The sequence below is a fragment of the Eptatretus burgeri genome, chromosome 1, assembly GCF_056783735.1.
Source record: "Eptatretus burgeri isolate ZD-2024b chromosome 1, Ebu_testis_v1, whole genome shotgun sequence".
NCBI classification, from domain to species: domain Eukaryota; kingdom Metazoa; phylum Chordata; class Myxini; order Myxiniformes; family Myxinidae; genus Eptatretus; species Eptatretus burgeri.
In genome coordinates this window covers 55573445-55599462 of record NC_140961.1, presented here as the reverse complement: position 1 = coordinate 55599462, position 26018 = coordinate 55573445, and the positions used below count along the sequence as shown (strand labels likewise).

General features: G+C 41.3%; 2 pseudogenes across 1 annotated transcript; both read left to right on the top strand.

Moving 5' to 3' along the window:
- The first annotated feature begins 19640 nt into the window (after positions 1 to 19640).
- Positions 19641 to 20665, top strand: LOC147034531 (uncharacterized; annotated as a pseudogene).
- A 532-nt stretch (positions 20666 to 21197) lies between these two features.
- On the top strand, positions 21198 to 25410 carry LOC147034530 (uncharacterized; annotated as a pseudogene). The gene is made up of 2 exons (XR_015059159.1): positions 21198 to 24305; positions 24403 to 25410. The product of XR_015059159.1 is annotated as an uncharacterized LOC147034530 (transcript).
- The last annotated feature ends 608 nt before the right edge of the window (positions 25411 to 26018 follow it).

Here is a 26018-nt window from a genome sequence, read left to right as displayed (position 1 = left end):
TACGGCTATTTTGCTGTATAGCTTATTGGCTATATAGCATTACATTACTGTTTCATCACACATAGGCCAGCTTAAGTTAGGGACTTTAGCATCTCCAGTATTGTAATAATTGCCTCTTGACTTCAACTTTCACATCAAAATTTCACCATTTCAAAATGTGATATCAATAAGCCCAAGTATTTTCTGAATGGTAACAACATTAAATTTACATTTGGTAGTGAATGCCTCAAAAGGCAACAATGAATATTAAAGAAAATAATTTGGTCAAAGGGTTCACTTTTGAAAGGGAGTGAAAAAATTCCCTTTCACTGCCTGATCCAGATTCCTTACATAACACACACTAGTATGTGTGTGGTACAAAACAAATGACAGGCAATATAGGCAAATGCAATAACAGTCCATATTTTTGGATTGTCAAATGTTGCATTGCCTTCTGACTGTTAGTGTTAATCAAGAACCTAGCTAACTTTAAATGTTCCCTTGTGTATTTTGCATGTACAAATTGACAAATTTAGTGAAATACCATCTCAATGATAAAGGCAAAGCCAAATTCTATATGTGATGTCATACTGAATGCCTTAAAATAGTGTAGACTTAAAAAAAATGACAGCTAGTTCAACATATAGTTAAGGGGGGAGAAAAAATGAAAAAGTGCCCCTTTTCTGAATAAAAAAGTGGGCATTTAAGGCTTTTAATGTATCCTATTGTCCCCCCCCCCCCCCGATAAAAATTTGTTCCCACCCTCCTTGTGGATAGTGTAAATTACTGTTTAGTAGTATGCTCATAAATGGTATTCACTGTCATACCTACACCCACTATAAATGTGGTACATAATTCTGAAACATACCAACCCCAAATAAATCCTGTATGGAAAAAAATAGTTGATTATTGAAGCACTTCATTGTTGTTTTACTTTGTCATTTTGTTGTCATTTGATACAGATTTACAGATCTGAGCCTCCACATTACTTCTTCGACAGACCAGTCACAGAGGCTGTATCTTTAGATGCCAATCGCAGCCCTTGATTCATGCACCAGGGCACAGCATACCCACAACAATGGCATGTTGCATGCACATCACTGGTGCAAAAGAAAATGTTACTTTGTTTTCAGATGTTAGTTAGCAAAAATTTCTCACAAGTGTTCATCAGTGGAAATCTACAGATACCAGAGAAGCTGAATTAGCAGAAAATGCTATCCATACTTTTGGACTGGAGCTAGTTAGAGCACCAGAAATACTTGATGATGTTCCCTATGAAGCTGGGTACCATCGCAAGTGCTACATGCGATATACTGACAAGTCTAAGATCGAGAGAGCCAGGAAGAAGCAAGCACTGATGCCTGAATGCAATGACCAATGTAAGTAACTATTTGGGCTTGTCCTAAGTATATTTCACAGGGGACAGAAACATTTTAGTTTGCTCTAGACAGAGTAAAACAATGATATGAAAGTCCTCTACTCTTTAATATACACCATAGAAGGGATTAACTGAAAATATCAATATCTTATTATCTGAGTAAGACCAAAAATTGTTGTTATTATAGAACTTCTAAGCTGGTGGATAGATCATACACCCTTAAAAATTAACATTATTGCTATTCCAAGCTGTTCCTTGTAAAGCTGTGTTTTTTTTTTTGAGCATTTCAAATAATTAAGTGGAATCAAACATTTTAATAATACACAACTAGATGAACGAGCCCACACTAGCCTTCCATGCTGAATATGTATGTATTGTCATTTATGTTATATGTGCTTGTCATTTATGTAATATGTAATATGTGCTTATTTGACCATTTATACTTCCTGGATTTCATTATGTCAAAAGATACTAAAAACACAATCTTCTCAGCATTTAACAAATGTTGTGGATGTGTTTTCATGCAAGGAGTCCTCTAAAAGTATTTCTGCTGTCCATTTGATATATTTCAGTGCTCTTAAACCCACAGAAAATGCCTTAATGTCTCCGTTGCTAGGGTAAAACGACCATAGCAACCATTTTTTATGTATTTCTTTGTTTTGGTTAAATTCTTAGTAACACTCACTTTTTGATATTGGGAACAATTGATTTTGGGTTTAGATACATATGAGGAATAGATATCAGAAGGTTTCAGGTAGCCCCCAAGAGGAGACTACGGAAATCAAAAACTAAGCAGAAATATTGGGTATGGCCCATGGTCTATTAGGACAGTGGCTTGGGACGCAAAAGGTCCTGAGTTCAAGCCCCGTTGGGACACTGAATATATATATATATATATATATATATATATATATATATATATATATATATATGTATGTATATATATATATATATGTATATATATATATATATATATATGTATATATATATGTATATATATATGTATATATATATGTATATATATATATATATATATGTATATATATATATATATATATATATATATATATGTATATATATATATATATATATATATATATATATATATATATGTATATATATATATATATATATATATATATATATATATATATATATATGTATATATATATATATATATATATATATATATATATATATATATATATATATATATGTATATATATATATATATATATATATATATATATATATATATATATATATATATATATATATATATGTATATATATATATATATATATGTAGATATATATATATATATATATATATATATATGTATATATATATATATGTATATATATGTATATGTATATATATATATATATATATATATATGTGTATATATATATATATATATATGTGTATATATATATGTATGTATATATATGTATATGTATATATATATATATATATATATATATATATACATATACATATATATATATATATATATATATATATATATATATGTATACCAAGTCGAAAACACCAGGGGGTTGACTCAGCCTGCCATCCTTCCGAGGTCGGCGAAATGAGTACCAGTTGTACTGGGCCCGGTGTATGCCCCGGTTAGAATAGGTGTACCATATCCCTGTGTGTCGTAAGAGGCGACCAGGGTTGCGTCAGGAAGGGCATCCGGCGTAAAAACCTATGCCAAATCATTATGCGGACAACAAAACGAATTTCCATACCGGATCGGTCGAGGCCCGGGTTACCAACGACCGCCACCGGTACCGGTGGTCAGCAGGGTACCAGTGGAAATTGTGTTACTGCTGGGTGAAGGAGGAGAAGGAGACGGGGAAGGCGAGTCCGGAGGCAGTGGGAGAGGGGGAAGGGTAGAAGTGTGGAGGTGAGAGTTGGAACTCTGAATGTCGGGACGATGACCGGCAAAGGGCGAGAGTTGGCTGATATGATGGAGAGAAGAAAGGTGGACATACTGTGTGTACAAGAGACCAAGTGGATGGGGAGTAAGGCTAGGAGCATTGGAGGTGGTTTCAAACTGTTCTACCATGGTGTGGATGGGAGGAGAAATGGTGTCAGGGTAATCCTGAAGGAAGATTATGTCAAGAGGGTATTGGAGGTGAGGAGAGTGTCTGACCGAGTGATGAGTGTGAAGTTGGAAATTGAAGGGGTGATGATGAATGTCATCAGTGCATATGCCCCACTTATGGGGTGTGAGATGGAGTATAAAGAAGATTTCTGGTGTGAGTTAGATGAAGTGGTGGAGAGTGTATCCAAGGATGAAAGAGTGGTGATTGGAGCAGATTTCAATGGGCATGTTGGGGAAGGGAATAAAGAGGATGAGGAGGTGATGGGTAGGTACGGTCTCAACAATAGAAATGTGGAAGGGCAAATGGTGGTAGAGTTTGCAAAAAGAATGGAAATGGCAGTGGTAAATACGTATTTCAAGAAGAAGAAGAAGGAACACAGGGTGACATACAAGAGTGGAGGAAAGTGCACACAGGTGGATTACATCTTAAGGAGATGCAACCTGAAAGAGATTAGTGACTGTAAGGTGGTGGCAGGGGAGAGTGTAGCTCGACAGCATCGATTGGTGGTCTGTAGGATGACTTTATAGGTGAGGTTGAGGAAGAGAGTGAGGGCTGAACCAAGGACCAGATGGTGGAAGCAGAAGGAGGAAGACTGTTGTGTGAAATTTAGGGAGGAGGTTAGACAGGCGTTGGATGGTTGTAAAGATGGGTGGGATGATTGGGCAACTGCAGCAGAAGTGGTGAGGGAGATAGTGAGGAAGGTACTTGGTGTGACATCTGGACAGAGGAAGGAAGATAAGGAGACTTGGTGGTGGAATGAGGAAGTACAGGAAAGTATAAGGAAGAAGGGGTTGGTGAAAAAGAAGTGGGATAGTCAGAGAGATGAAGAAAGTAGGCAGGAGTACAAGGAGTGGTGGCGAAAGGCAAAAAGAGATGTGGCAAAGGCCAAGGAAAAGGCATATGACGAGCTGTATGAGAAGTTGGATACAAATGAAGGGGAAAAGGATTTATACCGATTGGCAAGACAGGGGGACCGAGCTGGGAAGGATGTGCTGCAGGTTAGGGTGATAAAGGACGCAAATGGGAATGTGCTGACGAGTGAGGAGAGTGTGTTGAGAAGGTGGATGGAGTACTTTGAGGAGCTGATGAATGAAGAAAATGAGAGAGAGAAGGTTGGAAGAGGTGGAGATAGTGAATCTGGAAGTGGGGTGGATCAGTAAGGATGAAGTGAGGACTGCTATGAAGAAGATGAAAAGTGGAAAGGTGTTTGGCCCAGATGGTATACCAGTGGAGGCATGGAAGTGCTTAGGAGAGATGGCAGTGGGGTTGTTAACCAGATTGTTTAATAAAGTCTTGGAAAGTGAGAGGATGCCGGAGGAGTGGAGATTAAGTGTACTGGTTCCGATTTTCAAGAAAAAGGGTGATGTGCAGAGCTGTGGAAATTACAGAGGGATAAAGTTGTTAAGCCACACCATGAAGTTGTGGGAAAGAGTAGTGGAAGCGAGGTTGAGAGGAGAGGTGACGATCTCTCAGCAGGAATATGGGTTTATGCCAGGAAAGAGCACCACTGATGCGATGTTTGCTTTGAGAATGTTGATGGAGAAGTATAGGGAAGGCCAGAAAGAGTTACATTGTGTGTTTGTGGATTTAGAGAAAGCTTATGATAGGGTGCCAAGAGAGGAGTTGTGGCATTGTATGAGGAAGTCGGGAGTGGTGGAGAAGTATGTGAGGATCGTGCAGGATATGTATGAGGACAGTGTGACAGCGGTGAGGTGTGCGGTAGGAATGACGGACCGGTTTAAGGTAAAAGTGGGATTGCACCAAGGATCGACTCTGAGCCCTTTCCTGTTTGCAATGGTGATGGACAGGTTGACGGACGAAATCAGACTGGAGTCCCCATGGACTATGATGTTCGCGGATGACATCATGATCTGTAGGGAGAGTAGGGAGCAGGCTGAGGCGAGCCTCGAGTGGTGGAGGTACGCACTGGAGAGAAGGGGAATGATAGTCAGTCGGAGTAAGACGGAGTACATGTGTGTAAATGAGAGGGAGGGTGGTGGTATGGTGCGGTTGCAAGGAGTTGAGGTGGGGAAGGTGGATTGGTTTAAATACTTGGGATCAACTGTCCAAAGCAACGGAGAGTGTGGGAGAGAATTGAAAAAGAGTGCAGGCAGGATGGAGTGGGTGGAGAAGAGTTGCAGTATTGATTTGTGACAGAAGCGTAGCTGCAAGAGTGAAGGGGAAAGTATATAAGACGGTAGTGAGACCAGCTATGTTGTATGGTTTGGAGGCGGTGGCGCTGACAAAAAGACAGGAAGCGGAGCTGGAGGTGGCAGAGTTAAAGATGCTGCGATTCTCGTTGGGAGTGACGAGGATGGATAGGATAAGAAATTAGTATATTAGAGGGACAGCGCAGGTAGGACTGTTTGGAGACAAAGTGAGAGAGGCGAGATTGAGATGGTTTGGACATGTGCACAGGAGAGAAGCAGCGTATATCGGGAGAAGGATGTTGAAGATGGAGCCGCCAGGCAGGAGGAGAAGAGGAAGGCCAAAGAAGAGGTTCATGGATACGGTGAGGGCGGACATGCGGGTGGTTGGAGTGTCAATGGAAGATGTGGAGGATAGAGCGAAATGGAGACGGTTGATCCGCTGTGGCGACCCCTCACGTGAGCAAGCCGATCTATATATCTATCTATATATATATATATATATATATATATATATATATATATATATATATATATATATATATATATATATAGATCTATATATCTATATATATATATATATATATATATATATATATATATATATATATAGATCTATATATATATAGATCTATATATCTATATATATATATATATATATATATATATATATATATATATATATATAGATCTATATATATATAGATCTATATATCTATATATATATATATATATATATATATATATATATATATATATATATATATATATATATATATATATATATATATAGATCTATATATCTATATATATATATATATATATATATATATATATATATATATATATATATATATATATATATATATATATATATATATATATATCATAATGCATTTATATAAATATGTCATCGTTCATAATCTTTGTACTATTCGTATTGTATTTCACTAATTCTATTTGGTGTCGTTTTATGATCTTAAAAAAAATTGTTTTAATCTGCTGTAGCTCTCTTTATTAACATATGTCTGACTCGTTTTAATCTATCGACAAGTTCAGTGTTGTCTGTGGTTGCTCTCACATTCCAAATTATTTCACCTGTAACTGTACCATAGAATAGCTTATTAGGAATGTTGCTGTCCAAGAAAGGCATTCATACAATGTAGAATGGAAAAGCATCTCGTTTATCAAATAATTTGGAGTGCAATTTAATATGGTGACGAATTTCCGCCGGCGTGCGATCGGCCGCTTTCCACTAATAGCAGCCGCGTTGCCCACCGGACGAACAATTCAGTCATGACCCTCCTGAAACTATCGCCAGAAACCAGTCACGGGTGGGGGTTTAACCTCACCACAGCCCAGTCCGCATTCCACCCGCGCGAAATAGGGTCACTCGCCGAATATCGAAATACCTAAGTACTCGCGCGGGTAACCTACAGAGGGGCTGTACCTCGCCGCAGGTCGGCTTGGGACACTAACCGCTTAAGCGGCCCGTTCCGTTCTACAGCGATAACCGAGCGGGTATTATCGCCAACCTCGACAGATCCGATTCTCTTTACCGGGTGTTTAAAACCCAACTAATTATTCCACGATGCAAGATGGCATTTTCAATAGGGGAAAGAGGACGCTACGAACGGGATACATTTCACACAAGGACATTTATTATTTACACACACATCACAAGCAAGGCAGTCATGCAATGTACAAGCAAGAAACAAAAGCAATACCACCGACTACGAGCAATAATGTACATGCACAGTCACTTAGGCAGGTCTACTTCACAGGACACGGCGCCACCAACATTCGTTCAAAAGCAAGAAATGGCCACCCCCAAAGACGAGGGTGGCAGACAGGGTCCGCGGACCTTTATAACGCGGAACCTGGAGGACCGAACGGGTCCCGCGAGACTGTGGCAGGTTACCTGCCTCCCTCGATGGTCAGCGAGTTGCGACGTCCCGCTCCCACGACCGTCAGCGTGGTCGCGCCTGGTTCCGGGCCTCCCACATGACCGGCAAGCTCTCTCTGGCGCTCCTCGTCCGGAAGCGCAGGTCCACCACACAGCCGGCACTGCTGCGCCTTCCGTCCGTGTCTCCCACCAACAGGCTGCTCAAAGGACCACGAGCGCAGGAACCAAGCGAGGAAGAAGAAGAAGAACTGGACCACCGTGAGACAGGGGCGAGCATGAACCAAGAAGAGCGAGTGAGCCTCGCGTGCGGTCCGCCCTTTTTAGCGCGGGGCTGCGCCTGTCGCTCCGCCCCGTTCTCGGCTCCACCTTCCTTTGAGAAGCTTCTCGAAAAGGGGTGTTTCTCAACTCCGACCGCTTCACTCCTCGTATCCACCAATCGCGGGCGAGCCGCCTCGCCCTTCTCGTCACACCAGCCTCGGAGAAAAAAGGCGGTAAAACCCACGCGTCATCGCAGTTCTTTCCTTGGCGCCTTTGTTTGACGTTCTCGGACGGTTTTCGATGCGGAAGGGGTGGTAGCGTGCTCTGTCGGTCCAAAATAACGATAGAGAAAGAAAAACCTACCTCAAAGGGTCACAGCCTGGTGAACACGAATAAATCCCATTAAACAACGGTGGGGAAACCTAACTGAACACAGATTTATCGATCTAACTGAACTAAGGAACCTTTATGGTGTTCTGCAAATTTCCACAGCCGTAACAATATTATTGATATCGATTATGCAATTCTACAAAAGAAACTGAAGTGTGTGTTTGATTTTCCTATTTTAATTCAAGTTATTTTGGATACAATATATATCATGCCTCATATTGTCAGTTCAGGCCAGATCAGATCTGTGACTTGCTACAGGTATCATGTAAACCTGTACGAACCTGTTCCATGGTCGGGTTGTCGGCGAACCTAGACTAAACTGTCTCCCCCACCAAGTTTCTTGGTGAGGAAGGTGTATGATATGGATACCTAGCAGGATGAAGAACAATACCTGTCAAAGAGGAGAGGCCCTCCTTGTGAGCCAACGGCCATCCATATCCAGTGCCCAACTGTGTGCGGACATTCTCCCACAGTTGATTTACTTCTTATTAGGAGATTGGTGGCAAGATTTGCACTCCAACCACCATAAAACCTTTCATTCTGCAAAACATTCTCGAAGCAGAATTTTTTTTTTGAAAACCCACTCCGTGGGAGTCCCTCCTATGCAGCTTCCCTTCACAGGGCAGCTCACCAGATGATGGGATTGGGGCAAAACCTCCGGGACCCCCAATCATAGATGATAGGAGTGAAACCATGGGGTAACATTCCTGGGTCAGATTGCGGGAGAGTGTGTCGGTGTGGTACTGAGGTGTCATCCACCAGACGGCAGCCTCCTTGGGTTAACCTGAGGCCGTCCCTTCGGGTGGGTGGCTGGAATCTCCTAAGAGATGGATGATCACCTGTCTCTGTTATCATCTGAGCTCAAGCGTTTGAACATCGGGATTGCAGCACTCTCTGAGGTTTGGAGACCGGATTGCGGTGACATCTTGGCGGGTGGTTACACCTACTACTGGTCTGGTCGCTCTGATGGTTACCATGCCCAAGGAGTTGCTGCAGCTATATCCAATAAGCTGACTCCAATGATATTTGAGGTAACACAGGTCAACGAGCGTATTATGAGACAAAGGATTCGACACTCCTTGGGTGTCATTTCCATGGTCTCTGTATATGCTCCGACTGAGGCGAGTGATCTCAGCCTGAAGGACACATTCTATGGCACACTCGAATCTGTGGTTGATCAGTGTCCCAGGCGAGATAATCTTCTAGTCTTGGGGGATTTCAATGCATCGACTGGAACTAATAGGGATGGTTATGAGACGTGTGTTGGTCCCCATGGGTCTGGAACTGTGAACATGAATATCACTAATTCCTTGACTTTGCAAGAAGTCCGCAGCCTGATGTCCACAGCCTGATGGAGTACTGCTCTCCCCTCTGGGCTGGTGCTCCTGACTCCCACCTTTCTCCGCTTCACACTGTAGAAACAAAGGCTTTTCGGATTATTGGCATCTCCCGCAATGAGGCTGAGTCTTTGGGCTTCTCACTCATTCACCGCAGGTTGGTCGGTGGTCTTTCTGTCTTCTACAGTCTCCTCTCAAGCCTCACCCCCCCCTGCTCTCTCTGCGATTTGTCCCCACCACATTTCCGCAGGGCGCTCAAGGTCCGCCAACAACCCCCTTCTGGTAAAACTACCAAAATCACGAATCACTGCTCACCTTCCCTCTTTCATTCCTCTTTTTTCCCACCTTTGGAATAAACTCCCTCACTCTATTCATTCCCATTCTTCCCTCCACTTTTTCAAAACAGCTGTTCACCACCATCTCTTATCTTCCCCCATCCAAATCCTCGATCTTTTCTACCCCCGATAATCCACCCAAGCCCACCTCCTTCAAATTCCCTGCTTTCCTTCCTGAAAGTCCCTGTAATGTCCATCTTCTATTCCCCATGTTCCCCGTCCCATCCCTCTCCCTTCCACAGATCTCCTATTGTCTCTGTTCCACACTGTTTTGTCCTTCCCACTCCCTCCCCTCTTGTCTCATGTCCCCCATGATGTGTGTTGTGTGTTTGCTCTCACACGAGCCTCGACAAGGTATACAACAACAACAAAAAAAAGAAAAAAAGTCATAGATTTATGGTGGCTGGTTCATTATTTCAGCGCCCACAAGCTCGTCACTGGACTTGGTATCCCAACGCTGGTGCTGTGGCAAAGGAGATTGACCATGTTCCCATTGCTGGTCACTGGAGGATAATCCAAAACTGCAGAGTCGACCGGAGTGCTCAATTCTTCAATACTGACCACCGGCTTGTTGTAGCAACTCTAAAGTTGCACCTAAATTCCAGGAGAATGGTCCCATCCCAGCCTAGGCTGGATGTTTGCAAGCTCAAGGATGAGAGGGTAGCTGAGGAGTTTGTGAACAGGCTGAGTGGAGAGTTGGGGGGTCTGGCTGCTTTGGGGGTTCCTGAATGGGATAGGGGATCTTTGGGGGAAGGCTGAATGGCAGAGCTGAGCTGTTTAGGAAGCTGAGGCGTAAAAATGTGCATGCACTAAGGGTGGATAAGGGGGCTTATGTGCGAGGAATCTGTGAGGGGGGTCGAGCATCTCCTGTGGTCAAGTGATTCTCTTCCTGCTTGCAGGGGAATTTGCACATTGTGTTCATCTGAGCCCATCCCATGTGCACTGCAGTCAGAGCAGAGGGTGGTGGGCTCTTGACAGAGGAGTCCGAAGCTAAGGCCTGCTGGCCCAGTTACTTTGAGCGGTTGTACGAGGCTGATCCACCAGCTGTCCAGTTGGACCTCAGGGGTGTAACAATCCCTGTTCCTGACCATCCAATCAACTATGATCCACCTTCATTTGTGAAAACACATGCTGCAGTGAACCGGTTGAAATTAGGGTAAAGCTCTAGGGATCTGTGGCATCCATCCTGATCTTCTCAAGGCTGGTGGAAATGCTGCACTCGTGACTTTGCATGCAGTTGTGTGCTCTGCCTGGAACACAGGCATCATCCCAACTGATTGGAAGAGGGGCCTTGTTGTTCCTCTCTAGAAAGGGAAGGGTGATCGCCAATATTGCAACAACTACCAAGGGGTGACGCTGCTCTCAGTGCTGGGCAAGTTCTTTGCTCGGATAATTCTTGATAGGGTTTGCCACCATCTGCTTGAGCACCAGCATCCAGAGCAGTCAGGGTTTACACCAAAGAGGTCAACGATTGACCGTATCCTTGCTCTTCAGGTCCTCACCGAATGCAGACAAGAGGTTCGGCATGGCTGCATGCAGCCTGTGTTGATCTCTGTAAAGCGTTTGATTCAGTGAATCGGGATGTCCTCTGGAGGATTCTTGGTCTTCGTGGGGTGCCACCTAAACTGATTGATCTGATGTCTGAACTCTACTCTGGAACTGAGAGTGCTGTGAGATGTGGTGGGTTCATCCCTGACTTATTTCCAGTTGTTACTGGAGTTCGTCAGGGGTGTGTGCTGGCCCCCACACTTTTCAGCACTTGTATTTGCCTGGATCCTGGGGAGGATTTCGGAGAGATCAAGCTGCAGTGCATCGTTTGGGAATGTCAAGATCTCGGACCTTGATTTCGCAGATGATGCAGTCATCTTTGTGGAGACTCTGGATATCATTTTGGGGACCCTCAGTGTGCAGAATGAGCAGTCAGAGCCGCTGGGATTACGGGTTTCCTGGGTCAAAACTAAGATCAAGGCTTTCCAGGACATCTTTGATGCTGCTATTCTGTCTGCACCGGTTTGTGGTGAGGATGTTGAGGTCGGAAGAAATTCACTTAATTTGGCAGTGATATTCTTGTCTCTGCCGGCTGTGTGCCAGAGGTCAACAGATGTCTGGGTTGGGGCTGGGGAGTCACGGATTCACTGGATCATGGGGTGTGGCAATGCCAGTACCTATGTGGGAGGACGAAAGTCTGAGTCTTCAGGTCCTTTGTGCTTCCAGTCTTGCTCTATAGATGTGAGGCTTGGACTCTGACCAGGGATCTGAGATGGAGAATTAATTCCTTTGGTACCAGGTCTCTTCGGAGAATCCTTGGCAATCGCTGGTCGGACTTTGTGTCCAACGAGTGGTTGGTGAGAGAGACTCAAATGAGATTTGTTACTTGCATAGTCCGTGAGCATCAGCTGCGGCTGTGTGGACATGTGGCTCGTTTTCCTGACGCCGATCCTGCTCACCAGATTCTCTCAGCTTGGGAGTCTCGTGAGTGGAGGAGGCTTACGGGCCGACCACGTGCCTTGTGGTTGCAGCAGGTTGACCATCATCTCAAGGAGATGGGGATGGGCCTGGCATCTGCCTGGGGGATGGCCAGACGGAGGCCCCTGGAGTACCGGTGGAAAGTGGACGCAGCGATGCGCTGCTCTAGCGCATGCTCCCATACCTGACCTGACCTGAAAACATTTCTTGCTTTCAAACACATTTCTTTCAAACTTGATCACACAATGGTTTCAAACTGCATTGTCTCCTTACAATGAATGAACCTCATCTTCCAAGGGTTTTTGTACATTTTTGGGATCCAGTAAATAAATGGTAAATTGTGGTGTTTATCTGGAACTCACAGTCTTCTTGCTTTTGAATGATTTACAAGTTGTTTTATCAATTCTATTATCAGTATACACTTATTATTTTATAGGTCTTTGAGAGTCCCGTCTGAAAGCCCAATTCTTACAAAAGTGTTTGAATATGGATTGTTTTGCATACAAATACAATATTATTATTTGCTTTATCAATTGGAACAATAACATATTGTGTTTGAAGCCATTTTTAAATAATCATTTGTCTCGAGATTGTTTAAAATTACTTTTGGATTGATTCAAACTTTTCAAATCAACACACACACCCACACAAACAAACAAACACTGCTCCATGAATTATGTTAAGGATTGCATATTCAATGTGATACCATTCTGCTACCTGCCCTTGAGCAAACTGATTTTGATTTTGATTGTTGCCGAACAAATTGAACATCGATTTATCTCGAATCTATATTTCTCCAGTTTTACTTCAACAGCTGTTTGGGATCAAATGCTTATGTCAACATTATGGTTTGATTGCCTTTACTCAGCAGTGGTTTTTCATCAGCTACATATCCACTGGCATTTACCAGACAAGCTAAGAGGTATTGTACTTATTTTACAAGCAGAGCAATGTGTACAGTATGTTTGAAAGGGATAAACATGAATGGCCAACTGTATCTACTAACATTAACATCTACTGAAAAATTACAGATCCAAAATTACATTTAAAAAAGGTTAGACCATTTTATCTTGGTAATCCAGCTGAATTCCAAATTCATAGCCTGACAGCTGCCTCAGCAGCAATCTACAATGTAATCGTAATCGGCCCAAGTTAACACTCTCAACAATGGAAATATACACAATCTAAAGGGCTTCCCAAATGTGCCCATAAAATTATGGGAGCAATTGTTATGATTACACATTTATACTGAGACCACTTATTGCTCTTGTAGATTAATAAAATTCTAGAGTAGCATTGGCTTCTGTGTTTACAGCAAGGAGTTGTTAAGATTTGTACATGGCTGTCATCTATTGTGTAAAGCGCATACTGTGTGATACTTAAAATCACTTTTCTAGCTTCAATTGTCGAGCTCAACCAACGTATTGCAGTTTCATGCATCTTCTTGTGATTCTTGCATAAGGCGCCTTGTGAAGCATTGAGTCTGGCTCAATATTTCACATTGTATCCTTGACCAGTCAATGCTTTGATTGATACAAACTGGTCTTTTTTGGTCTTTCTCTTTGGTGTGGAACTCTCTGGTTAGTTGATAACTAATCACAGTATAACCATGTGATTTCACACTGCTCCACTTCAAATTCAGGTATAAAAAGGACTGGTTTATTTATAGTATTTACTTTCTATCGACTTTTTCTTCACAATTACCGTAACAATTCCCAATAGTGTATTGCTCAGAAGTTAATATGTTTAGTAGAACAATCAATCATCTTATGCAAAATGGCATTCTAAGCTTGAGTGGTGTTCTTTTGCAGAACCCGTGCAGTGTACTACTACAACAGCCAATACCATTCCTCACTTCACTGACACGGGAATACGAAGACAGTAGGGGGGGGGGGAGAGAAAGATGTGGCGGGGGAGAGAGAGATGGGGGGGAGGTTAGGGGGAGGTTAGGGGGTGAAGAGTGAGAGAGAGTGAGAGAGAGAGAGAGAGAGAGAGAGAGAGAGAGAGAGAGAGAGAGAGAGAGAGAGAAGTGGGGGGGGGAGGAGAGAGAGCAGGGGGTGAGAAGTAGAGAGAGAGAGAGGAGGGCGTGGAGAGAGAGAAAGGAGGTGGCAAAGAAGGGGGAGTTGAGAATGGAGAGGAGAGAGAGGAGGGGTGCAATAAGGGGGAGTGAGGAGGGAGAGGAGAGCGAGCAGGGGGAGGGAAAAGGAGGGAGGTGGAGCGACAGGGGTGGGGGAGAAGGAAGTGTGGGAGCTCGTGTGGGGAAGGGGGGTGGGGGCGGGGAGCGGGGAAGGGTGTATAATGCAAGTGAATAAGACCAGATCTGCCCTGTTCCAAAATTGTTTTCACCAGCGGGACACTAACTGACGCAAAAAATGGATGCAAAAATAGGAAAAGGATTTGTTAGGGGTAGATTTGTCAACTTTGGAGTAGTAAAATTTCACCACTCCTCTTATGTACAATGTGTGACCATAATCACAGATCATAAGCCACTTATAGACATTGTGTGCAAACCTCTGAACCGGAGTCAGGAGCATAATGGCTTGAGCCTGGGAGATCGGTAGTTCAAATGCCTGCTGAGCCATACCAAAAACTTGAAAAATGATATGTGTTGCGTCCTTGCTTGATGCTCAACATTTAAAAGGATACAGCACAGACGAACAACCATAAGTTGCCAACATGCAAGCTTGAATGGGCCAAAGGCCTTCTCCTATTTTGAATTTCCTTGTAAGGGATCATAATTATATTATATTATTATAAAGGCTCCCAATTGAGTACAAGCTCTACTACTCCGTGGGCAGGAGTAGGACTTCACTCTTAGCGACAAACCAGAAAATTATATCAATATCACAGATACCCAGTCATGAACACCCCTAACTGAGAGGCCATGAACTGAATGAGCGGCTGTAACAAGACCTCTTTTGTGTCAATACTAATTGCCTGTCTTGAAGAAATACACTCGATGATCCAGAGGGATGAGACATAGGTATGTATAAAAATTACAAACAAGGAAAGGTGGCCAAAAGATGACATCTTCGTGTCACCATTACTCACATCATACTACAGCCACAGAGATGACTTGATAGCAGACGATGGAATTTTTATACTTGATCAAAGGAGTAACTGTAGCAACCACGCACACTCAGGTTAAGTATACCGTAAGCTTCATGCAGGCCACATGGATATCAACTTTTGCCTTCATAGAGCTCAATAACTAATTTTCTCGCCTTGCATGTCACATAACATTCAGCAGTATGTTGAGTATTTTGAAAGTTGTGCCACCTATGGTAAAAATGCAGGCTCTGGAACCTCCAAATATGCATTCAGTACTTGGTCACAGTTATTTGGTTGTAGTAGACTATTGCAACAATTTCTTGGAAATCGACTACTTCCCAAATACATTGACCGAGACCAAAGTGACCAAAATGAAACATAATTTTTCCAGACACCACATCCATGACAGATAATTATCAGTGATGGTGGTTCACAATATTTGTCAGATTCAAGATCAAGACCTCTTCAGCACAAAATTGTGGTTTAACCATGAAACATCTAGCCAAGACAATAGCAAAGTGAATGGTGCTGTGGAAGAGGGATGGCAGAGTCCTGCCCAGAGACTCATGGGTTTAAGGACAAAAACTGTGATAAAAACAACTTTTGACAGACTAAAGACATCAAACCAACTCAGTCACATTGAAATAATCTGTCTGTAGGACAAATTCCCAGTCATAAACAATTGTTACAACTATAAACAGAACTTAAAGCTATCAATACTAGCATACATCATGAGAATGCAGCCCATAGCATCAGGCATATCAACCCAGAGAATGTGTACTGGGAGTTGTGATAATACTGTGTGATAATTAATACATTAAATCCTCCAGCGAGTAGAGTCTGTTTAGTGATGTTGCATTGATGGGTTGACTGCCTGTAGGTAACTGAGGTTGTGGATCTACTGATATCGGTAATCTAGTGATGTGGATTCGTGACCAAGGTTGTGGATCCGCCGTTTGGAGAGGTCCTGGGCTGAAAGGATCGAAACTTCGAGGAAGAACGGTGCCCAGCTGATGATCGGAAAACCATTAATTTGCTTACAGGTGAAGATTCTTTCTTTAGGTCAGGGAACCATCTTCTGAGGTTTGCAATTTAAATGAAATTGAATATGGGATGTTGTGAAATTAACATCATTTACAGCAATCCTTTAAATTATATTATATTTTAGGAATAACCGGAACTGTAGAAGTGTGTGTGTGTGTGTGTGTGTGTGTGTGTGTGTGTGTGTGTGTGTGTGTGTGTGTGTGTGTGTGTGTGTGTGTGTGTGTGTGTCATGCTATTCTTCCTACAGTTCTGGGCCGATTACATCCAGACTCACTACATATAGGATCAGCATGACTCCAATTAATGTCTCAGGGTGTTATATCTTTGCCAGTGGTCTTGGGGGAGGGGGTAGGCATTGGACACAAATTCTCTATGTAAGTGTGTATCATGTAGCATCGCCTCCAGGTGGGAGAGGGTATTACAAGGCCCCACCCTTTATGGTGCTTTTGAATTTTAAGCAGTGGTTATGTTTTTGCTTCCTGCAGGAGTAGGGTGAATATACTGATTCTGGCTCACTTTCCCCATGTAAAGTGAATGGGGGATTCTCAGCGATTCATTTTTTTCCCTAAAAAATAAACCCCCTTTTTATCCCAAGGTATATTTATTTGTCTCCCCTTTTAACCTTGGGACACTTCTTTTTAAATAACCAATGCATATTGTTTAGCTCACTCATTGAACCTATAAAGATTTGTTCAAGTCGTAAAGTCGTCGGGTGAATATACTGTGATATATATTAAAGGTGAGTCTAAAGAAATATCTAAAACATGGAAGTGAATGGAGATTTTAATAGCCTCTCCTTTTAACCTCGGAGCACTTTTTTTCAAATAACCAATGCATATTGTTCAGCTCACTCATTGAACCTATAAAGATTTGTTCATTCTCAAATTCCTTCAATAGCTTAATTTTCTTTGCACAATAATCCCCATCTAAAATATTTAAAAATAAAACATTTGAATCTTTATATTTTTCAAGATACCCCTTTTGTGTCATTATGAAATGATATACTTCTCTCAATGCTCATCTGACTACCTACTGAGCCTCAGACTATTTCTTGCATAAGCTACGCCCACTTTTCAAAAGCCCCGCCCACTTTTCATGAGGTATTTTCATAAGCCACGCCCACTTTCCCTAACCCCGCCCACTTTTCACGAGGAATTTTCATAAGCCACGCCCAGTTTTCCTAGGCCCCGCCCACTTTTACGAAGCCCCACCTATTCTTACATCATTTCCAGTTAATCTCTGACTCACAAAGAATTCACTATAGTGGGGTGGCTTAGCCCAAATATTCAAAAGAATTGTGCATTTTGTGATACAAGCACCAAATTTGGCACAAATGTACATTAATATGTTGCGAACATTTTCAGATATTGGGCCACTTGAAATTCTCTCTTTATGTCCGCCATATTGGATTTCAAAATGGCCACCACTTGAAATCTACATTTGCTATTATCTCTGGACGTAATGCAGCTATTGACTTGATTCTGGTATCTAAATGTATGTTTTTGGGGGCAAGGAATCCAATGGTACCATTTTCAACTTAATATTATCTATCACAGTCTGTTATATAATTTTATTTGGAAATGACCTAGGCAAATATTGGATTCAACACAATACTTTGAAAAGAATGTCTTAGTTCTGTAAATATAAATAAATATAAAACTATACTAAATCACTAGTAACAACTCAGACAAGCTCATATATATATACTGGCAGTCTAAAATATAAATTCATATCCCATTAGGAAACAAAGTGACCCATTCATTTGTGTTTTTCATATGCATATTTTATGTAACAGCACATTCATATTGTCAATAAATACCAAACATGCATAATCCCTTTTTCCTAGACCCTTTAAGCCAGCTTTTGTGGTTCTAGAGCACAGAAATTTCTTGTATAGGCTTCCATCTGTCTTGTTTCCTTAACAATGCACTGTAGCATGTCTTTAACAATGTTTACAAACATGACTCCACTACATGTCTTTAATCACAGCCCTGACCCAAATAAAAGAGTAGAGAGGCTGCATGTGTGTTGACCCACATCAGCTGTGTTCTCTGTGTGTGGCTGTGCTTAAATCACCTTGTGACTCCACATAAATGAGTTAATTACATACAATCTGGGCTCAGCTAAACAACATTGTGTGGTCAGCAATGAAGACAAGAGTCTGAATTACATGTATGCAAAAGACCTTGTGAACCAGTGAAGCAAATACACGGGTAAGCATGAATTAAATCTAGGGCATGATAGAATTTCCATGATGTTTACCTCTACACTCAATGGTGGAAGGAGGTAATGTTTTGATCCCAGCTTGTCTGTATGTCTGTTTGTCTGTTAGTCCACAAAATTCCAGACAAAGCTTGTAGTAGTGGTAGTTGTAGTGGTGATAACAGAAATTGTTATATAGAACTGAACTTATATTATTATTATATGCAGAAAATAACTTCATTTCTATATGCCCTGCAGTGGACAGGTTAATTGGTTTATGCACTGAAGGGGTCATCCTGGTGTGCACTGCTGTGTTCTGCCTCACTGAGTTGTTCAGGTATGATGTACTCAGTACAAGCTTACCTGATACACATGTGTGCCGGCTAAAACCACTTGTCTGGTGGGCACGACAGAGGCAGGTTCTCTAATAGCCAACCTGGTCTTACTTTTTTGGGGTTTATCTGAAATTCTTACGATAAGGCTTTAAATTAGAAATGTTTTATATAAAGTAGTATTTTGAGTGAAGTGTGTATTCCACACTGACAGTTTTTACATGTTCTGAATTTAACACGAAGGCTGTAATTAAAAGAACGGGGTATGTCTGGAAAATGTACTGTCCAACCTCATAAGAGTTTAGACTGATTTATATTTAAATCTTGGCTGTGTAAATATTGTAAGAATTTATGTATTCAAATGTTTTGTAAATATTCAATAAATTTGGGAATATTTTTTTAACTAAAGAATCTCATGTGATTTTATTTCTGTTCTTGCCTCGGTATGGGTGAAAATTTAATTCCGGCATAATATCACAAAACTAATTCCCTAAGAGTGCCAAGCTAAATGCTCTACGATATAGAAGAATTATCCTCCTCTCCATTAGTATGGTGGAGGAAACCCCTCTATTATATATATATATATATATATATATATATATATATATATATATATATATATATATATATATATATATATATATAACAAAATGTTAACATTATATAATTATATCGTTGCAGATTCAGAAGACAGTTCCACCATGTCCAAGAGCTTCAGACTAGCTGATGTTGAGCGAACTTCACCATAAACATCACAGCACCTCACCACAACCGACTGGAAGTAATGCCTTATATGTCAAGAGGACAAAACGGAGACACTGACCAAACCTGACCAATCAAAGAGAAAAGACATTGGGAGTGGGTACAGTTCACTCACAGAGAACTTGGTCAAATTCAGTGAACTTGGAGAGCTTCCAGGATCATTTCACCTGAAAAGACTCGATGATGGTCATGGCATTGAAGCTGCGATGGTTGCACACGGTGCAAAATATCATCAGACATGCAGGCTCCAGTACAACAACACCAAACTGCAGAGAGCACAAAAGAGAGCACTCAAGAAAGAATGTGAGAGCGATGAGGAACAAGCTGCATGCAAACGCACCAGGTTACATTCACGCTCATCGAGTACAGAGAAGAAGGTCCCAGAAAATTGTTTCTTCTGTGAACAACCTGCTGGGGCTGACAGTCTTCGGAAAGCTGCAACATTCCAAATGGACAAACGGGTGCGTGCCTGTGCAACCCTTCTTGGTGATACAGAACTGCTGGGCCATCTCAGTGGTGGGGACATGATAGCGTTGGACACCCAGTATCACCCACGGTGCTTGATAGGACTTTACAATCGCACACGAAAGGCCCAGTCAACAGGATCACAGGACACAAAACAAGAGCGAGCAATGTCGGCAGTTGTCTTCGCTGAACTCGTTCTCTACATTGAAGAAACCAGACAAGATGAGGAGACGGCACCAGTATTCAGATTGGCTGACCTTGTCCAGCTCTATCAGTCCTGTGATAGATAATATTAAGTTGAAAATGGTACCATTGAATTCCTTGGCCCCAAAAACATACATTTAGATACCAGAATCAAGTCAATATCTGCATTACGTCCAGAGATAATAGCAAATGTAGATTTCAAGTGGTGGCCATTTTGAAATCCAATATGGCGGACATAAAGAGAGAATTTCAAGTGGCCCAATATCTGAAAATGTTCGCAATATATTAATGTACATTTGTGCCAAATTTGGTGCTTGTATCACAAAATGCACAACAGGTTTGCTATGCTGCTACACTACTAGAAAAATTAGACAGGTCTCTGCCAGGCAAAAACTGCCCTTTTTTAGTCAAGGTTTTCTCTGCCGATTTACGTACTTTGGAACATACTCTTTCAAATAAGCTTCTGGGGCACCCTGAATGTTGCCGCAAATCCAATATGGCAGCCAAAATCCAATATGGCTGCCCCAGATATTTCAATAAACAGCAAACATTTTTCTGGTGCATTTTACACCCCATAAATGTATTTCCAACAGATAGAAACATGATGACAAACTACACAAATATCATATTGGAATTGTTCTATGACGTCTCCTTGACGTTGAAAAGACGTCAAAGTAGACCGATCAATATCAGAAATTCAATGTACTGCAAACTTTTTTCTGGTGCATTTTACACCCCATAAATGTATTACCAACAGATAGAAGCATGTCACTAAACTACCAGAATAACCCTTTATTTCTATTCTGTGACGTCTCCTTGATGTCGAAATGACGTCATAGCAATGCGATAGCCCCCATAATTTCAAATTTTATCAAACTTTTTATTCTATAACCAATAATATCAAATCACCAGTCTAAGTCACTTTGGATTTACTATTTTTTAATGTATAAAAAGGTTTCAAGTGATTTATGTATTTCCCTCTCTCCATGATCATATTTTCTCAGCTTCCCTTTTATTTTAGAATCCTTAACATCAGGACAGGCAGTAAAGATTCCAGGATTCCTGAGAAGATTCAGCGAATCCACATTTGACTACAGATAAAGACAATGTCAGCTTTTGAACAGGTGTAAACTGTTGCACAATGGCATCTACACCAATTTTGTGTTTAGAGAGTGATGAATTGCATTTGTGTTGTCTGTGTAATGAACGTATCGACGAAGGTGAGCCATCTTCAAAGTTAACTCAGGATGGATTGCAGTCTATTCGTCACTGGCAGAAAGATGGGTAAAAATTGACCAGAGTTTATGTACTCAGGCACCCTATGTTGAATTCCTGTCTGCTGCACAGCGTCTTTCTAGCGCAGGCCAGGATATCTATGTTCATGAGAACTGCAGAATCACATTTCGAAACAGAATCACCCGAAAGGAAGTCCAGTCCAAAAAACTACTGCCGTCGAGTTCAGGGAAAACTGGTTCGCATGAGTCCAATGAAGATGTTGCAAATCCCCCGTACAGGATACGTAGAGGGTCCCTTCCAACGAAGAAAATCTGTTTTATCTGCAATGTGCAAACAGCATATGACAGCAAACCCTTCAATAGTGGTGGTCTAGGCCGATGTTCTGAGAAAAATGCAGTATCAAAAATCCTGCAAGCTCGGGATGTGAAAATAAATGATGAAACTGACAAGTTGCATGCTGCCACAAAAACAATTGATGTAATTCTTAGTGGTGCGTCCTATGACGTTTTTGCAGCGGATGTGTATTATCATAAGACTTGCTATGATAAGTTTACTTACACTTATGAGCGGAAGCTTCCCGCAGAGGATGGATTAGTTTTAGAGGTCATGGATGGCTTTTTCAAACTGTTCCAATGCATGGTCATCAAGGATCTGAATGCCTATTTTCTGACAGAGTTAATTGATGATATAAAGGAGATGAGTGAAGAATATGACGTTAGGGACCCTCCGATTTCAAAACCCTATACTTTGAAAAAATGCCTGACTGAGAGATTTGGAGATGCCACTGACTTTCACTTGCTGGGAAACCGGCTGGTCGTCCACTCTTGTGCGGTCAATCCACTTTCGTACTCTGCGGCTACATTACAAGGAAATGGACTTCGTGAATCTGATCTGACCAAGGCATTTGCTTGGCTAATTCGTCGAAAACTTTCACAGAGGGAGGCTATAAAATGGCCGTTAGAACCAGACGAACTGTTTACTCTACTTGATAGTCACAGACCACTCCACTGTACTTGCAATTCCATTGCTTGGTCAATCAATCCCAGGAGGTCAACAAACACATTTAGATATGCCACTGCCTCTAGGGTTGAAGCCGAGAAAATTTCAGCCATAGCTGAAAGTTGGGAGAAACTGGTCAATGGTGAGCGTTCTCCAATAGGAGTTGCTATGAGTTCAACCATTCACAGGATAACAGGCAGCAAGGAAGCCACTCAACTCCTAAACCGATGTGGCATCTTGGAGTATCGTACACGGATGTTCGTGATATCAATAACATCTGGGCAAAGTTCATCTCGATGGAGCATAAGAGGATACTTCCTCCAGGTTTTACCACAGGGCAAAGTGTGCATATAACTTTTGATAACTCTGAAGGGAAACAACAGACTCTAACAGGAGCTCAAACCACCCACCATACAACTGGTACAATATTCCAGGCTGTACGAGCAGATGATACCCCGCCCAGTACTGCCTCCAAACAGGAACAGTCCAGTCTAATTGACCAAGAGGAGCCAGACTATGGAACATTCAAAATCCCAAAGAAGAGAGCACCCCCTCCTTCGTGGAGCACCCTGAAACATGTTCTTCAGATAACTGCGGACTTGATTCTGACTTCGAGAGTGAAGACAGCGATATAGACCTTAGTGACTGAGAATTGAAAAGCTTCTGTGCTTTTAGAACTGTGACTTTTTAAAACAATAACTAAGCATCTGGGATAATTGAGAGGGGATAGAAATACATTTCAATTCGTGTATTTTGTTGGACTAATCCCAAATAGCTTCTCTAACATTGAAATCTAGTACGGCACAGCGAGGAGAGGTTGCTGTACCGAATACGACGTCATTTTGCTGTCATTGAAAACTTATGGACCAGTGATGAGAATACCACATTTCTATCCGATTTTAATTCATTCAAAATTAAAAGTTTGATAAAATTTGAAATTATGGGGGCTATCGCATTGCAATGACGTCATTTCGACATCAAGGAGATGTCACAGAATAGAAATAAAGGGTTATTCTGGTAGTTTAGTTACATGTTTCTATCTGTTGGTAATATATTTATGGGGTGTAAAATGCACCAGAAAAAAGTTTGCAGTACATTGAATTTCTGATATCGATCGGTCGACTATGATGTCATTTCAACGTCAAGGAGACGTCATAGAACAATTCCAATATGATATTTGTGTAGTTTGTCATCATGTTTCTATCTGTTGGTAATACATTTATGGGGTGTAAAATGCACCAGAAAAAAGTTTGCTGTGCATTGAAATATCTGGGGCAGCCATATTGGATTTTGGCTGCCATATTGGATTTGCAGCAAAATTCAGGGTGGCCCAGAAGCTTATTTGGAAGAGTGTGTTCCAAAGTACATGAATCAGCAGAGAAAACCTTGACTGGAAAAAAGGGCAGTTTTTGCCTGGCAGAGACCTGTCTAATTCTAGAATGTTATGTTTTTGAAAAATTTCCCAACGAAGGCTTGCCTGGACTTGCCCAGGGAATTTCCAAAAGGAAACCATAGCAACCAGTCTTTCTCTATAAAAGCTTCAAACCCAGACTCCATTTTAAACATTTTTTACTTTTACTGAGAATGGAGTGCTGTGCTGGTCTTGAGTGGATGACTTTGGAGTTCTTTGGAGTTCTACTACTTGTATGGAACTAAACCTTCAAGTTGATGAACTGGATTCAAACCTCTTATCTGTTGAGGTAAGATTTTCTTTTCCTATTTACAGAGTTTGATTGAAGCATAGACACATTTAATAATTAAATCATTTAATTAATACATTATTACTTTCTCTCACAGGAAATTGTATCTGAAATACAAAATGAAAATACTGCTTTTGCTACAACTTGGGGTGAAATTGTTGGCTTGGTTGAAGACCTTGTGAGCGGCCAAGACCCACAGAACGAGCTCGACCTTGATGGCCCAACCAAAGAGTTATACCTTGGAGACCAGCAAAATCCTGAAAAAGAGTTTTGCAACAATAGTACTCATTGTGAGTTATCAAGACAATACCCACTGAACAAGTCATACCTTGATGAGCCAGAATACAAGTTTAACCTTGGAGACTCACAAATTTTGAAAAAAATCAGGAAATGAGTACTGCCTTGATGGTTTAAATTACTACCTTGGAGACTCAGGAAAAGTCTTCTGCCAAGATGGTTCCAAATATGGAGCCGACCTTGGAGACTCACAAATTTTTTAAAAAAATCAGTAAATGAGTTATCCTTGGTGGTTTTAAATGTGAAACCTACCTCGGAGACCTTACAAATTTTGAAAAAAAATCAGTAAATGAGTTCTGCCTTGATGGTTTAAATAACTACCTTGGCGACTCAGGAAAAGGGTTCTGCGAAGATGGTTCTAAATATGGAGCCTACCTTGGAGACTCACAATTTTTGAAAAAAATCAGGAAATGAGTTATCCCTTCGAGACTTTGTAAGTTGGTTTTATTTTGGAGACTTGAAATGTGGGTTCTGGCTTGATAACTCACAATGTGATACATACCTTGGAAACAACAGGAATGTGGTTATAACTTGGAGACTTGGAAAGTTGGGTTTATTTTGGAGACTTGAAATGTGATTTCTACCACTCTTGGGGAACCAAACCTATCGATGTAGTTCTTTGTTGGATGGTGCTTGATGAGAACAATTTCAAGAAAGTTCTGGGAAGAAAGTGCAGGAAAGTTCTTATTCCACCTTTCTTCTTCATCAAACCTGAAAGCCTTCAATGACAGAATTGGAAGAAGAGAAAAAAAAACCATAAAAAAATATTTTGTTGAAATACGTATTTGAAAAAAGACATTGTGTTGGGTGAGGGTTGGGATTTTGAAAGTGAGGGTTGGGGTTGAGATTTTGAATGTGAGGGTTGGGGTGGGGGTTGAGAGTTTGAATGTGAGGATTGGGGTGAGGGTTGAGATTTTGAATGTGAGGGAGGGAGGAGGGGGGGTACACACACACATACACACACACACACACACACACACACACACACACACACACACGTTAATCCTTGACTATTCAGTTGAGGATTCTGTGTTTTGGGTTCACAGATCTAAGATCGTCCCCCTTGAAACACATTATATATTTTTAATTTAACCCTCGGCAGATGCCACCTGTTATACACCTCGGAATTAGCCCTCGAGTGTCCACAACGGTGAATAGTAGAGGGAGTGAAGCGCCAACCCATTGCTCCCATGGGCATTATTTGCTTTGTTTTGTCTTTTGTAATTCCTGTGAATAAAATGAACCTAAAATCTCTTCCCCTTCTAAATAATATATCTTATATGTCCAAGGAACCGTATCTATTACATCAACAGTTTTTAAAAGTTCATTCGTCCATCGCTTTGTATAACCTTTTTCAAAATGAGATTTCCACCTATATATTCTTACGATATCACCAACTTTGAACTTAGGTTTTCT